The 17018-nt window shown below is 41.9% G+C and overlaps 1 pseudogene; it reads right to left on the reverse strand.

Annotated features, from left to right (window-relative positions):
* Nucleotides 1-12934: 12934 nt before the first annotated feature.
* LOC101019661 lies at nucleotides 12935-14055 on the reverse strand (annotated as a pseudogene).
* Nucleotides 14056-17018: the final 2963 nt, after the last annotated feature.

The following is a 17018-nucleotide window of genomic DNA, read 5'->3' on the forward strand; positions in this document are numbered from 1 at the left end:
ATCTGATAAACTATATTAACACTCATAACAAGAACACATATCCTTATCTCATTTTGTAAGAATAGAATATATTGAATTCGCACTAGGAATTTTGTGGCATTTTGTTCAGTGACTGCTCAGGTGCCCTAATTCTCATCTATTTTCCATGTTAAATAAAATGTATCACTGTGTCTAACAAGAAAACATTTCATTATGTTAACTGCCATTTTAATTTTGCACCTCTTTTGGCTACCATTTGTTAAACTAATATATTTGGCTTGTAAAACCGGATCTTAGAAGAAATGAGGAATTTATTTTGGAAGGATTTGTCATGCTTTTAATTCACAATGAGAGAATTATAAAGTCAATGAACTCTTCTCCCACCAAAAAGTATGTCTAATAGGTGCAAAGCAGCTCTGTGTGATTTTGAGGAAATCTACCAGACCAACCTCCACGTGGGGCTGCACCTTTTCCAGAAGGTGACCCCTGCCTTTGGTATAATCAAGACTAAATGAATAGTTGAAATCAGCTACTCTAGGTACGTTAACGTTGACATTATTTCCCAGTTGGTCGCTTTGTTGTTTTGTCCATATGAACAAATGCATGCATGTAACAATGGAGTGTGGAGAACCTATATTCCTCATCTTGTGTGTGTGAATCAGGAAAGGAAATCCATTTGTAATTTTTTGTTGTTGTTATTTGAAAATTCTATCCTTTGTGGTAGCGATGAGTCCAGGAATACAAGAAATAGTTTCAAATCCATACAATCGAAATAAATGTTTAGTGAGATTTTTTTTTGGAAGAGAAATTCATAAGCATTAAATCCGAGTAGTTTTCACATTCAATAACCACATACCAATTTCTATGCAATTTGACTATGATAAAAGTAGAATAAAGTAAAAACTTTCTTATATAATGACATGATAATTTTTTTTTTTTTTTTTTTTTTTTTTTTGAGACGGAGTCTTGCTCTGTCACCCGGGCTGGAGAGCAGTGGTGCCATCTCAGTTCACTGCAAGCTCCGCCTCCCAGTTTCATGCCATTCTCCTGCCTCAGCCTCAGGAGTAGCTGGGACTACAGGTGCCCGCCACCATGCCCTGCCTATTGTTTGTGTTTTTAGTAGAGACAGGGTTTCACCGTGTTAGCCAGGATGGTCTGGATCTCCTGACCTCGTGATCCACCCGCCTCGGCCTCCCAAAGTGCCAGGATTACAGGCGTGAGCCACCGCGCCCGGCCGAACTGATTCATTTATTCATCCCATGAAATTAATTGAGCATATCCTAAATATAACACATTTTTGATTTTGTTTGTTTGTTTTTGTTTTTTGAGATGGAGTCTCGCTCTGTCGCCCAGGCTGGAGTGCAGTGCTGCAATCTGGGCTCACTGCAACCTCTACCTCCTGGGTTCCCGCCATTCTCCTGCCTCAGCCTCCCTCCAGAGTAACTGGGACTACAGGCGCCCACCACCACGCCCAGCTAATTTTTTGTATTTTTAGTAGAGATGGGGTGTTACCATTTTAGCCAGGATGGTCTCAATCTCCGGACCTCATGATCTCCCCACCTTGGCCTCCCAAAGTGCTGGGAGTACAGGTGTGAGCCACCACGCCTGGCCATAACACGTATTTTGAAGGATAAACATCCATATGGAAAGAGAAGGTATAACTGTGGTTCTCAAAAAGTGATTATTATGGCTAGGCGCCGTGGCTCAGGCCTGTAATCCCAGCACTTTGGGAGGATGAGGCTGGTAGATCACAAGGTTAGGAGATCGAGACCATCCTGGCTAACACGTGAAAGCCCGTCTCTACTAAAAATACAAAAAATTAGTCTGGTGTGGTGGCAGGTGCCTGTAGTCCCAGCTATCCCAGCTACTCGGGAGGCTGAGGCAGGAGAATGGCGTGAATCCGGGAGGCAGAGCTTGCAGTGAGCCTACATCTCGCCACTGCACTCCAGCCTGGGTGACAGAGCGAGACTCCGTATAAAAAAAAAAAAAAAAAAAAAAAAAAAGATTATTATATACTTTATTTCAAAGATGAAATTTATGACTATACAGCAAAATAAAATTGGGATTAAAAAATAACCTGAAAAAATCAGGAAACAGGAGAAACAATCTAAACATTTAGTCTTGTGGTCTTGCCTAATTATTTTTCTTATCATCAATAAGGAATAATTTAAAATGACCTTATTCCTGAGTACCTGGAGACTTCTAAGTTTTTAAAACACTTTTATGCTGAAGAATCATACCAAGAAATACTTCCCAGATATATTTATGTTGCCATCCTAGTTACTGTAAACCCGAGAAAAATATTCTAATTACACTTTTTAACAATATGTACAAAAATGCTTCATTATAAATCTAGAATATAAGAATATGTTCAATAATTGATTTTTGCAAGAAGTCTATTATTTTTTTCTCTAAAGCAGGGAAAGAACTGTAGCTTCATGATCTGAGACATCAGGTAAGGAAGTCCTCCCCTATTCTTTCTCAGGGATAAGCTTTTTACATTCCTCTCTCCAGTCCCTCAGACACAGCGTCAAATAATTCCCCTATGCTCTGTGCTCTTTTGGCTCCATCCTCAGGGGCAAGTGCTATTTCACATCTTACTCTTAAATCATTTTTGAGAAATAGCTTCCACCAAAGAGGAGCCCTCCCAAGAGAGCTTTAATAACACCAAAAGGTTTCCATGTGTGCACCCTTAAGCGAACATACATAAATGAAATGAATCTACAGATTGATAATGAAGCCAGTTTTTATAACTGACACATGAATATCAGTCATATTAGACAGGCCGTGTACTGTGACAAATCTCTCTTCATTTTTACCACATACACGAATAGCTGTCCCATATATTCAGAAAATATAATATTTTTTTCTTGATTAATAAACTTCATTTTTTGGAGTAGTTTTAAGCTCACAGCAAAATTGAGTGGAAGGTAGAAGAGTTCCCATAGACTCCCTACTCCCATACACACACAGCTTACCCCACTGTCAACATCCTGCACCAGAATGATGTATTTGTTATAATCGATGACCCTACACTGACACGTCACTATCACCCAGAGTCCATAGTTTATATTAGGGTTCGATAAAATGAATTTTTACAACTTAAATCCCCCAGTAAACTTAACATTACTTCTCTGGGCCATACGTTTTTCTGCATCAGTAAAATGGGATAAGAATATTTATTTGGAGCTGGGAGTGGTTTTGCATGCCTGTCGTCTCAGATTCTTGGGAGGCTGAGGAGGGAGGATTACCTAAGCCCAGGAGTTGGACGCTGCAGTGAACCATCATTACACTAAAACCTGGGCAGCAGAGTGAGACCCTGTCTCAAACAAAACGAAACAAAATAAAACAAAGACAACCAGAAGGTAACATTTATTTAGAAGGTTTTGTGAGTACTCTTTGGGATACATTATGACAAGTGCTAGCACATTATGAGTATTCACTTATGGTTAGTTAACTTTATCATTAAGATCGTTATAACCAGTAGGAGCTGGCACTGCTACCCTGATCCTGTCTTTGAAGGAGCGAACCCATATGGGAGTAACAATGACTGGCCCGCCTCCCTGCCTTGAATCTGTCATTTGAGTCTACCTAGTTATAAAATGAACAGTGTTTTAAATTTTGAACTTATTCCCTGTCACGGTGGGTAGAAAATCGTCACTACACCCTTATTTATAAAACAATCAGAACAGAGGAAAAGACACGATTTTGAATTCCAGCCACACATCAATTGTGTGCCTTTAGGCAAATCACTTAAGCCTGTTAAAATTCATTTTATTCCACTGAATAAGAATACATGAAAGCACTTTATATACTTGAATGAACTATGCTCATTTACAGGGTTCTGTGCATGACACTGCATCCGTAAAATTGAGAAACCAACAAAATGAGGACAGAATGAAAAAAGAAAAAAACTTTCAGAATGTTCTTCCCTTCCTCAACGCCATATAGTTTGTGCAGTCAGCTGATTGGCTGAAAATAGTCAGTTTTGATGACTAACGCTTCCTGCTTATGTTTGGTTGGTTTAGGAAGCTCATTAGGGATGCTGTCTTGGAGATGAGTCTGGGGGGTAGAATATCTGATGACTCTAAGGCAAATGTACTTCTTTCAGCTGGTGAATTAATTTCTCAATAGACTCAATTTGCTTTTTACTAACTGTCTTGCAATATCCCATATTTGCAATAGCCTTTCACACACTTGCAATAAGATCTGGCTCACACATACAACCTGTTAGCGGTGAAACAGAAACATTCATCACATTCAAAATTCTCCAAACATGAGAGCAGTTGAATGTGCTTTAAGACAGTAAACATAATGATACATCTGTATTTTCCCCTTCCTCTTACAATCATTTACACAGATAGATGAGAAGTAAATATGTGTTTAGAAAGTATTAGTCATCACAGATATACCTCCAGTCATCCATTCAAATGTAAACATGGTAAAATATGCACTTGTACAATTTTATACTATCAATGACTATAAGTAGGTGAAAATTAGTGTTGCCAGAAAAAAATCCAAACCAGAAAACTGAAAGTACAGAAAAATTATACTTTTTGTTTTGTCATTGATAAACCATTTTAAAATAATATATCATGTATAGAATAAAAAATTCCATGAATATATACATGTGAATTATACATATATGTGAATTTAATTTTGTTAAAAGGTAATTGGCATCTGTAGTTTCATGGAGCCTAAGTGAAACCCATAAAGAAATGTGTATGAACTAGGAAAGCAACAAAAGCTCCTAACATTTTAAAATTAGAAATCAGATTCAAAACCCATCATGATCTATTTTAAATTTATCTCTATAACATTTCAATTGAGACATAAAACACACTTTCTGTAACATGCCTCACTATTTTATTTACAGCATAACTTCCCTTTCCCCAATCCCCAAACTATGTTCCCATCTACACCCCACCCCACCCAACTCTCACCTCTTCTATTAGCATTATTACAAATATGTTTTACAAATCTTATACCAAGCTTTTCCACTCTGTCTCTTTTAAATGTAGAAAAATCTTCTATACAAACCCAAATACCACAAATCTTCAGATTTATATTTTCTAAAGCAGTTAAACCTTTATAGACAATTCTACCTAAAAAGCCAAATACGCTTTACAATATGTCACGTTATATTACGTTGACCAGACACAGAAGTCATTTCTGTCGGATTTCTTGTCAGTGTTTGCTTTAAGTTGGACCTTTCTGATTTCGGCTCCTGTTGTGCCAGTAATTTGAAAGGTCACCTCTCTGTTGCCATTTGGTTTATGCAATGCAGTCTGGCAATTTATAAAAGTCTTGTCAGGGCGCGGTGGCTCACGCCTATAATCCCAGCACTTTGGGAGGCCAAGGCGGGCGGATCACGAGGTCAGGAGATCGAGACCATCCTGGCTAACACAGCAAACCCCATCTCTACTAAAAATACAAAAAATTAGCCAGGTGAGGTGGCAGGCGCCTGTAGTCCCAGCTACTTGGGAGGCTGAGTCAGGAGAATGGCACGAGCCTGGGAGGCAGAGCTTGCAGTGAGCCGAGAGCGCACCACTACACTCCAGCCTGGCAGACAGCGAGACTCCGTCTCAAATAAATAAATAAATAAATAAATAAATATATGGAACCATGACCATTGTTATACAATTTTATCCATTGCATAACAGCAATGGATGCTGTTTCTGCGCTAAACAGAAGGTGAGGTCATAGCAAGAAAACGACCTACAAGGCCTCATTTACAGGGAAGTTTTGAGAAGCTGAAGAAACTCTTAGGAAAAGCATGTATGATTGCTGGAATTAAACCATCTACAGAAAGTATGTTCTAAGGTGTTAGGATAAGCACCTAATTAAGCACCAGCAGGCTGAAGCAAGCAGAGAGATAATTGGAGCTACATGTTCACACCTTGCTGCCACTGAGAAGCAGCTGAAAGCAGTATCTCTTCAGAAGTTTCAAGCATCCAGGTCTTTGAGAGACCAAGAAGTCTGTGGCTGCTAAAAGCAAAACAGCCAGCATATTTAAAAAAAAAAAAAGCGCTGCTTTTTAAAATCCAGAAAACGTCACTGTGAGCTGCAAAGTAAATTGTCACTGCAAAGACAAAAGGCACCCTAATTTCCTAAGCTTCCTGTTCTCCACATACAATTTCTTTAAGATTTCTGAGCAAAAGTAATTACTGCTTGACCTGCATCTGTAAAACTATTTTAATTGCTGTATTTCTGTATACCATGTGATACGTGGAACATTGCTATCACTGGATGAATGTTCACAGTCAGTAGATCTGTCATTTGTTGCAAGTTTCTTCTCTGACCTTGATGATAATTGAATGAGGTAATTGGATGAAAATATCCCTACTTTCATTCCAACCCTAATTTTTTCTTTAAAAACTTTGTAAGAAAATAAATTTGGCACTTTACTCACCTTTCAGCAGTTTTTTCAGAAAAGACACACTTTTCACTTGGCTGTTATCCCATTTAAAAGAAGCCATGAATATCTTGTGAAAGAGAGAAAAGGAGGTCAGGCACTAAGATGATGTGATGACATTTGGAAGTCTGAAGGATAATAGAATTGTCCTGACAGTTTAGCTAAGAAGCGACCCACCACTCTGAGTACTCCCAATGCCAATGGAATGGCAGTTTTTCCAGAATCATTATGGATGATAAGAACTGGGAAGACAAACAGAAACCAAGAAGATTGAAAAGCTGCATGTGGAAACACTATGTGGGTCAACATTCCACATACTTCTCTGTCGCTTCCGTTGCCTATAGCCTTTGCACAAAGGATAAAGTCGTATAAACATTCTTGAGAACAGCACAATTGGTCCAGAAAAAGCTTGATGAGACATAGCTGAATGATAAGTGTGTCGGGAATTGGTGGGTTCTTGGTCTCACTGATTTCAAGAATGAAGCCAGGGACCCTCACAGTGAGTGTCAGGAGTTCTTAAAAACAGTATGTCCAGATTTTGTTCCTTCAAACGTTCAGATGTGTCTGGAGCTTCTGCCTTCTTATGGGTTCGTGGTCTCACTGTCAGGAGTGAAGCTGCAGACCTTCGTGGTCACTGTTACAGCTCTTAAAGGCATCACGTCTGCAGTTGTGCTTTCTTCCCTGTGGGTTCGTGGTCTATCTGGCTTCAGAAATGAAGCTGCAGACCTTTCCAGTGAGTATTACAGATCGTAACTGCAGGATGAACCCAAAGAGTGAGCAGCAGCAAGATTTACTGCAAACACCCAAAGACCAAATCCTCCATAAAGCAGAACCAGACCCTAGCAGGTCGTCAGTGCTAGCTTGGGTAGCCTGCTTTTATTCCCTTATCTGGCCCCACCCACATCCTGCTGATTGGTTCATTTTACAGAGAGTTGATTGGTCCACTTTACAGAGCGCTGATTGGTCCGTTTTGACAGAGTGCTGATTGGTGCATTTACAATCCTTGAGCTAGACACAGAGTCACAGAGTGCTAGTCCTCCAAGTCTCCACTAGGTTAGCTAGACACAGAGTACCAATTGGTGGATTCACAAACCCTGAGCTAGACACAGAGTACTGATTGGTGTATTTACAAACCCTGAGCTAGACACAGAGTGCTGATTGGTGCGTTTACAATCCTTGAGCTAGACAGAGTCACAGAGTGCTAGTCCTCCAAGTCTCCACTAGGTTAGCTAGATACAGAGTGCTGATTGGTGCACATACCATCCTCTGGCTAGACATAAAAGTTCTCCAAGTCCCCGTCCAGTTCAGGAGCCCAGCTGGCTTGCCCAGTGGATCGTACACTAGGGCTGCAGGCGGAGCTGCCCGCCAGTCCGGTGCCCCGCCTGTGCTCCTCAGCCCTTGCTCTGTCCACGGGACAGGGTGCCACGAAGCAGGGGGTGGCTCAGGCCGCCAGGGAGCCCATCACAGTGGGGAGCTCCGGGCTGCAGGTCCGGAGGCCTGCCCCGCTGGGAGGCAGCTGAGGCCTGGGGAGAATTTGAGTGCGGTGCCGGCGGGCCGGCACTGCTGGGGGACCCGGCGCAGCCTCCGCAGCTGCTGGCCCAGGTGCTAAGCCCCTCACTGCCCTGCCGGCCGGCCGCTCCGTGTGCAGGGCCCGCCGAGCCCGCGCCCGCGCCCTCCGGAACTCACACCAGCCCGGGAGCGCATCCCGGGTTCCCACCCGCGCCTCTACCTCCATACCTCCCGGCAAGCAGGGGAAGGAGGCTCCGGCCTCAGCCAGCTCAGAGAGAGGCTCCCAGGGTGCCTGGCGGGCTGAAGGGCTCCTCAAGCGCCGCCACAGTGGAAGCCGGGACCGGAGGACAAGGAGGCGCTGAGAGTGAGGGCTGCTAACACATTGTCACCTCTCAATAGTTAGACTTGACAGATTAAATTAGCAATTACTGTGTGACTTCTCATCAAAGAGCAGATGTGAGTTACAGCATCATGTATGATGGTGAACAGAGATGCAGACCTGAACCAGAGCTTCCACCCAACCCCCACAAACGTGTCTCCCCACCGTGTGACTCAGCCCATTGTCTCTGGAAAAACTGGTAGAAAAGTGAGTGCGATCATCAAATCAACTACAAGAAAATCGAACAAAGAATTCTGAAGAGTAGAACTGAGGTTACAATAGAAATGTATTCAATAATGTGGAAAACAATTATGTCCAGCTTTTTATAACGAAGTAATACCAGTTTTACTTGGCCATATGTGGTTGAAGGAGAGGGGCTGTGGGCATCTCTATCCTCCCCTTGAATAGCAAGATACCAGTAACTGCTCAATAGAAGAACTAGTGGTCTTTTCAGAAACATCACTGTTGGGATTAAAAAGTATGCTAGTGGATAGGAAATAATATTACCACAATAATTTCAAGATGACTTGAAAAGGCAAATGTTGAAAGCTAAATTTCATATTCATTTGAATATGAATTGATATTTACATAATGTGGAGTGAGGCAGAGCCTGCACAGAGCTGGACGCCATAAGGGAAAGGACTATACATTAACTAGATAAAATTTCACATCTCAATTTTCCAAACAAAATTTTATCCTGTTTAGTAAACAACACTTAAACACAATTTTAACATTATAAATATATGTATACATACACATGTATAAATGTGTTATTTATGCAGAAAGAAAATATTAGTTAAAACAGATCAACAGTAAAACATGTGTTTTTGTAAGTAAGTGATTAAGAAAGGAGGGTAATGTGCTTCTTTTTTCAAAAATATTCACTAGCCTGGGCGTGGTGGCTCACACCTATAGTCCCAGCACTTTGGGTAGCAGGAGTGCTTGAGTCCAGAAGTTTGAGACCGGCTTGGGCAACATCCTGAGACCCCATCTCTACAAAAAAATTTTAAAAATAGCCAGGCATGGTGGCACACACCTGTAGTCCCAGCTACTCAGGAGGCTGAAGCAGGAGGACTATGTGAGCTGCAGGTCGAGGCTGCAGTGATCAATCATGCCACTGAACTCCAGCCTAGGTGACAGACCTCATCTCTAAAAACAAAACCAGGCATTAAAAAGAAAGGCACTGCTGCCAAAGAAGAAAGGCAGGGGATTTGTCATAGAGTCTAACTTTTATGAAGAGTTTACTTACTGCTGCTGTTAAAGTGTATCTTACAGTCTGTAAATTAGCAGATGTAATAATGACTTGTACTTCCCTCTTACGAGTAATTAAAGCAGCTTACTTTTGTTCAGTGCTTAAACACCTGCATTTACTGTCTGATTAGGCAACTTTCTAGAATCTGCTATCTGCAAACCCTCTTCTCATATGCAGATCTACAACCTGTGAATATAACATTCCTGATTATGTCACGACCACTCCCAGTGGGCTCTGCTGGTAGCTTGTTTTGTATAAATACAGATCCAGTGCTTTTTCCTCGTTATTCTTTTTATCGAGTGCTCTTATACATAGATGGTTGTGCACAGATAACACACTGTCAATACAAAGATTTTCAGAATTTATTGGACAAAATGATACAAAACTAAAAAAATCATCTACACATGAAATTCAAAGAAAGCATTATTTTTCCTTACAAAATTGTGGAAAAATTAATTCAGATAGTAACATAGAACTAGTCCTAAAATTAAAATGCTAGTGTGAATGTATATAGGAGGCATGGTTTGACTGTGTTCCCACCCAAATCTCATCTTGATTTTTAGCTCCCATAATTCCCACATGTTGTGGCAGGGACACAGTGGGAGGTAACTGAATCATGGAGGCGAGTCTTTCTCATGCTGTTCCCATGAGAGTGAATAAGTCTCATGAGATCTGATGGTTTTGTAAAGGGGAATTCCCCTGCACACATGCTCTCTCTTGCCTGCCACCACGTAACATGTGACTTTGCTCCTCATTCACCTTATGCCATGATTGTGAGGACTCCCCAGCCATGTGGAACTGTGAGTCAATTAAACCTCTTTACTTTATAAATTATCCAGTCTAAACAGTCTTGGGTATGTCTTTATTAGCAGTGTGAGAACAGAGTAATACAATCGGCAAAATGAGGGAGTTTATTTTAAACCTGCTTTAAATAATTTAGTGGTTAAAGTATTTAAAACCTTTTCTATTTTTAGGAAAACAATGAGAAAGCTGAGCACAGGTCTAACTTGTTATTCAACTAAAAATTATTTTAAAATATTTGAGTATAGACTTCTGGCACCAGCCAAGACCAAGCGTGCTCACCAAGGCCTATTTCTCCTTCTGATTGAAATTAAAACTCTGGACATAAAAAGCAACTATCAAGGACTCTTAAAAGTAAACAATAACAGATGGATTGAAAGCAAAATCAAAATACCAATAGTGACCTGTAACAGGTGGGTTTAATGGCTATTCTTTTTTTTTTTCTAACCCAGGTGTGCAAAATTTCTACTCTTTTTAGCTAGAGAACCAGGAATGTGGCCTCTGTAAGATGGAGCATATGTAGAGAAATAATCCTATTGTTTTTCTTTTTTTTACCCCATTCAGCCTTGCCTAGAAGCCAGCTCTGGTTCTGAAGTTTCTGTCATGATGCTAGCTGTGCACAATGCACAGGCACTGAGAACTTCAAGAGAGACAATCTCTCTCATTATCATTTCTCTTTAAAGAAAAAAAAAGGGGGGGTACAGGTACTTGTGAGAAAAAAAAAAACCACATGAAGACAAATATAAAAATACAATACTAAGAAACCAAATCTAGCAATATTTTTTAAAAAATACTTTACAAACAAGTGATTTATACCATGAATGCAAGGCTGGTTCAACATTCAAAGCTCAACAGATATAAACTACAACATTATTAGGTAGATGAAGAATAAACGTCATTTCAGCAGATGCAGCAAAAGCATTTAACAAAATTCAACATCTATTCTTTATAAAAACTCTCAGCAAAATGAGAAAAGAAGGGAACTTAAGCTGATAGAGGGCATCTACAAAACAAACAACAACAACAAAAACAAAACTATCACTAAATTACACTTAATGGCGACTCTCCAACTGATTTAAAAGCTGGGTCCCTGGCAAGAAATCAGCTCTTTTACCACTTATAGTCAACTTTATACTGATAGTCCTAGCCAGATCAGTAATGCAGGAAAAAAAATCAGTGACATCCACATCAGCAAGGAAGAAATAAACCTGTTTTTATTTTCAGACAACATAACAGTCTATGTAAAAGCATTCAAAATAACCTATTAAAATACTCAATATGTGAGTTTAGTAAGGTGGTTGTACTCAAACCCAATAAACAAAATCAATCATATTTCTATGTATTATCAAAAGTTTGGAAATAGAAACATCCAAAAAATTATTTAGAATGACATAAAAAATAAAGTGCTTATGTATAATTTCACAAAAATATGTGCACAATTGGTATTTTTTCCTGAATATAAGCAATTTATTCTGATTATTGATAAAATAACATTCACATTCAAACCTGTAAATCTGAGAAATCACTATTCCATATGCACAGGAGGCCACAGTCAGTAGTCTAACAGTGCTGCTTGCCAGAGCACAGTAAACTTCTTTCAGAATCAGGGAACAATTCTAGATCACCCATGGTGAGAAATAAGTGCTCTTCTCTTAGGCCAGTGACACTTCGATGGGTCTTGACACCCCATCTATGGGCTGATGTATGAAACTCTCATCCCTACTTCCCTCCCCAGTTTTAAGAGTCACTGTGTCACATAAAAGCTGCAGCATTGGCCAGGTGCGGTGGCTCATGCCTGCAATCCCAACACCCTGGGAGGCCAAAGCAGGTAGATCACGAGGTCAGGAGTTCAAGACCAGCCTGGCCAAGAAAATGAAACCCAGCCGGGCGCGGTGGCTCAAGCCTGTAATCCCAGCACTTTGGGAGGCCGAGGCGGGCGGATCACGAGGTCAGGAGATCGAGACCATCCTGGCTAACATGGTGAAACCCCGTCTCTACTAAAAATACAAAAAACTAGCCGGGCGTGGTGGCGGGCGCCTGTAGTCCCAGCTACTCGGAGGCTGAGGCAGGAGAATGGCCTGAACCTGGGAGGCGGAGCTTGCAGTGAGCCGAGATCGCGCCACTGCACTCCAGCCTGGGTGACACAGCGCGAGACTCCGTCTCAAAAAAAAAAAAAAAAAAAAAGAAAATGAAACCCTGTCTCTACTAAATATACAAAAATTAGCTGGGCGTGGTGTCGCGTGCCTGTAATCCCAGTTACTCAGGAGGCTGAGGCAGAGAATTGCTTGAACCCGGGAGGCAGATCGTGCCACTGCACTCCAGCCTGGGGGACAGAGTGAGACTCAGTCTCAAAAGAAAAAAAAAAAACAGAAAGGCCAGGCACGGCAGCTCACGCCTGTAATCCCAACACTTTGGGAGGCCAATGTGAGTGGATCATGAGGTCAGGAGATCGAGACCACCCTGACTAACACGGTGAAACCCTACACTCCAGCCTGGGCAACAGAGTGAGACTCCATCTCAAAAAAAAAAAAAAAAAAAAAGCTGCAGCATCCCACACAAGGCCCCGCTGGTCTTCTGGGGTGTTATGTGTCCTGTCCACCAGCACCCTGTTAGTGCGCTTTTCAATAGGTCTTAGCCTCACCCACTTTACTCAAGCCTACTGTGGCGGGTGCCTTTGTCAAACTTGAGCCTAACGGTCCCACTGGCCAGGGTCCTGCTCATCGCTGTCCTCCTCAGAGTCAGCAGACACCTCTTGATTCTCTGGAGCGCGGCCTTGATGCTCCTCTCAAGGTCACTGGTGTGTCTGCTGGTGGTTGGTTTGCTGCTGGGGTTTGGGCCAATATCAGGGTAAACTTTCTTCAGTTTGACCCCTTGCCTTGTGGCAGCCAGAATGTGCTCATGGACTGAGGTGTGGGGAGGACACACCGCCAGCACTTCCACCTTCCAGAGACGAGCTCTGCCATGCCTTAAGGAGGCCAACACTTCGTCCATAGATCCTGGACATGGAAAACTTTCCAAGGAGTCATGTGGTCTCTCAGCAGGTGCTTGGCACACTAGAGGAAGTGGCTGGTCATCTTTCACTGGAGCCCGGAAACCTAAGTTCTGATGAGCTGCAGCTTAAGAGGATGAGGACAGAGCAGGGAGAGGAGGGGGTGGCAGTGGTGGGGGGTGATGGGGGGGGTTGGTGGTGGTGGTGGTGGAGGAGGAGGCAGTGGCAGTGACAATTCCTCACTGAATTTGGAATGTGTTTGATCACCAACTGGAACAAAAACCTGGACAGGGACCTTTCCATGACAGTCTTGACACTTGGGGCTTTTCACGTTACCAGCTTCCGACAGGGGAACACCTCTAGTTTTCCTAGAGGACGGGTGAATTACTGACACCGCCTAGGAAGCTGGCAAGCACTTCGCTGGGAAAGGTCACCTGGCAGGTTTGGAGCCACAGGTTCTGAGCCAGAGGTGTTTCGGACAGATTGAGCTAGGCGTTTCTGAAAATGAAAAACCATGGTGAGGAATCATCAAAATGCTGAAACTTTCTAGACATCTATAAACACATGCATTTCTACGCATGGATGGTCTAATTCACAAAGCGGCTCCTTCTTGTTTGTACAGCCATCCTTGCTACCGAATCCATTTTTCATGGGTTAAAAGATAAGCATTTAGATCCTTTGATCAAATATTACCTTCTCTGTAGTAAAATGAAGATATGAAAGCATACGTATAGAGGAAAATAGTCATCAATTTTTAGTATGGAAAATTAGAAATGCTAAAATACGAATAATAGGATATTAGTTGAAAAATTATGACAAATCTATTCAAACTATTAAGTAGCCATAAAAAGTGGTGACTAGTACAATACCTGAAACATCTGAAAAAATCGGATGATACAGTGTTCAATGAAAACCAGATATAAAATAATATGTATTACGATTAAAAATGAGAAAACCTCTATGAAAAATGCCAGCACAGTGGACATCCAAGTGGCAGCTATAACAGCCTGTGGATATTTCTTTTCTCTAACTTTTAGGTTTAGAGTTAATTTCATAATTCAAAAAACATAAATTGAAAAAGTTCTGGTCTTTCAGGTATTCATTTGATAAAGAAAAACCTAGTCCTACAAAGAGCTAATCTTGAGAGGAGGGCCCTAAAGAAGGCACTGATTAGCCAATAAAACATAAAATGTAGTACTATGAACTCATTAAAATGAACTAGCTCTGTACATATTAACATGAATATATCTCAAAAACCTAAGTTAAAGAAACTGGCAAAGGATGCATTCAATATGATCCTATTAATGCAAACCTAAACACACACACACACACACACACACACACACAAAAAACCATGCAATCCATGATAAACTCAAGGAATATTTCCATTTCTCTCTCATTCTGCTCCTTTCAGGACAAATAGCAATGTCATGGCAACAAGTCCCCAAACCTCCCTGATGTAGACACAGCCATGCAGCTGCCGTCCTGCAGCCTTCTGTCAGAGAGCATGCCAGCAGAATTGGAATCCCGGAAACTGGGCAGAGGGCTAAACTCCAGTGGTCATCCAACTGATCTCCATCCAACTGATCTCCATCCAACTGATCAGCTCATCCCTGATGTTGGGGCTCCCTGAACCACCCAAGGATGCCTTCTGTGGCATCCCAGCTACAGCCTGTCACTGTTACTCTGGACTGTTAAGTTCTGCCTTTGTTTTTTTGTAGAGACGGGGTCTTGATTTGTTACCCAGGCTGGTCTCAAAGTGCTGGGTTCAAGCAATCTGCCTCCCTCAGATTCCCAAAGTGCTGGGATTACAGGCGTGAGCCACGGTGCCTGGCCGAGTTCTGCCTTATACTTCACAGGCAGTCTGTCCACTCACGATAAATTGAAGCCTTTACCTCATGCAGCCCTTCAGACATTCAGAAAACTTCCTTGATCTCAACAGATACCATGTATCAAATGATTTTATTTCTAGTTTTCTCCCCCTCCTACTTCTTCCCTTCCAAATGTGCTCAAATTGGCTATGTCCCCTTCAAGGGTGGCACTTCTTGGTAAACACAGAACTCCCTTATTCTACACAGGATGCTGCTGTCCATGCATCCCAAAAGCCCATGAGCTCTCGTCACACGGGTGACTCACTAAGCTGAAGGAAACCGAGTTCTCAAATTATTTTACCCAAGATTTAAGCCCCACAGACTTTCCTATCACCCCATGCAAAGTGCATACCTCCATATGGGCTTTTTTTGGACTAGAACACCAGTAATTTGTCCCAATTTTGGGTGAACTTGTTAGCATTTAACTAATTTTTCCAGTTTCGTTGGGAGCTTAGGATGCCTGATTCTGTCCTCTTAAATCTGCCTACTCCTCCCGTTTTCATGTCACCCACGCATGAAAAAGTAATCTTCTGTGTTGCCAAACAATTCCTGGATCTGAGTGAGGGCTGAGGAGACAGGCTGGCTGCCCTTGGATCCCTTCCTCCAGACTGACTCCATTCTGTTCATCGACACTCTCTTGGTGACGGCGACCAGCCAGTTCCTCTCCACCTCACTGGCTCTGCATTCATCTGGTATTCGTGCAGCTCCTTCAATTCATGCTTCCCGCTGCAGTTCACACCCAGGCCCTGATCCAGGGCAGTCACATCAGAATTTCTGTGGGTGGGGCTGGGCCTTAGTACTTAGGAGAAGCTCCCCAGGGGATCTGGATGTGTTGTCCAGGCTGAGAAGCTCTGTGTGGCTCTGGAGTAAGACCCGGCTTCAATTCCTGCTGTTTAACCTTGAACTAAGTTGTATAACCAACCATTCTGAACCTTGGTTACTCATCTGTAAAGTGGTGATGAAAATGTCTCACAAGGCTGTTTCAAGAAGTAAGTGAGAGTGAATGTGAAGTGCCTAGCATGGCGCCTGGTATATGGAAGGCATCTGATACCTATTCCAGAATCTTTTCTGGGATAAAGTGGGTTGTTTCCTTTTTTGGGGCTACAATAAACTTGGGTCTTTGTGAAGGGGCTGGGGAATGAAAGCAGGTCTATGTTTTATAGTCAGTAAATTCAATGATATTCTTAAATAAGCTCCTATTTACTGACCTTTTTTTTGAGACAGAAGAGTTTCACTCTATTGTTCAGGCTGGAGTGCGGTGGTGCAAGCTCAGCTCACTGCAACCTCTGCCTCCCAGGCTCAAGTGATTCTTGTGCCGTAGCCTCCCAAGTAGCTGGGACTACAGGCTTGCGCCACCATGCGCAGCTAATTTTTGTATTTTTAGTAGAGATGGGGTTTCACCATGTTGCCCAGCCTGGTCTCAAACTCATGGCCTCAAGTAATCCGCCTGCCTCAGCCTCCGAAAGTGTTGGGATTACAGGCGTGAGCCACCGCACCTGACTCCCTATTTACATTGTTTTAAAAAACCTATTTACCTTTAGATAAATGTTTGAGGTGATGGATATGCTAATTGCCCTGATTTGATCATTACACATTATATACCTGTATCAAAATATCACACTATACCTCATAAATATGTACAATTATTATGTCAATTAAAAATAATAAAAGCAAACAATTAGTTTTTGAATCTTCATAAGCAGCTTTTTTTATTAAAAGGACTGTATCTCTAATAATAAAGTCAAGAAATAGAAAAAAAATTACAGACTGAGGATCATTTTGTGGAGGAAATACAAATGTAGGCCTGGAACAGCGGGCATAAA

This window comes from Papio anubis, unplaced genomic scaffold (assembly GCF_008728515.1).
Source record: "Papio anubis isolate 15944 unplaced genomic scaffold, Panubis1.0 scaffold249, whole genome shotgun sequence".
Taxonomy (NCBI): domain Eukaryota; kingdom Metazoa; phylum Chordata; class Mammalia; order Primates; family Cercopithecidae; genus Papio; species Papio anubis.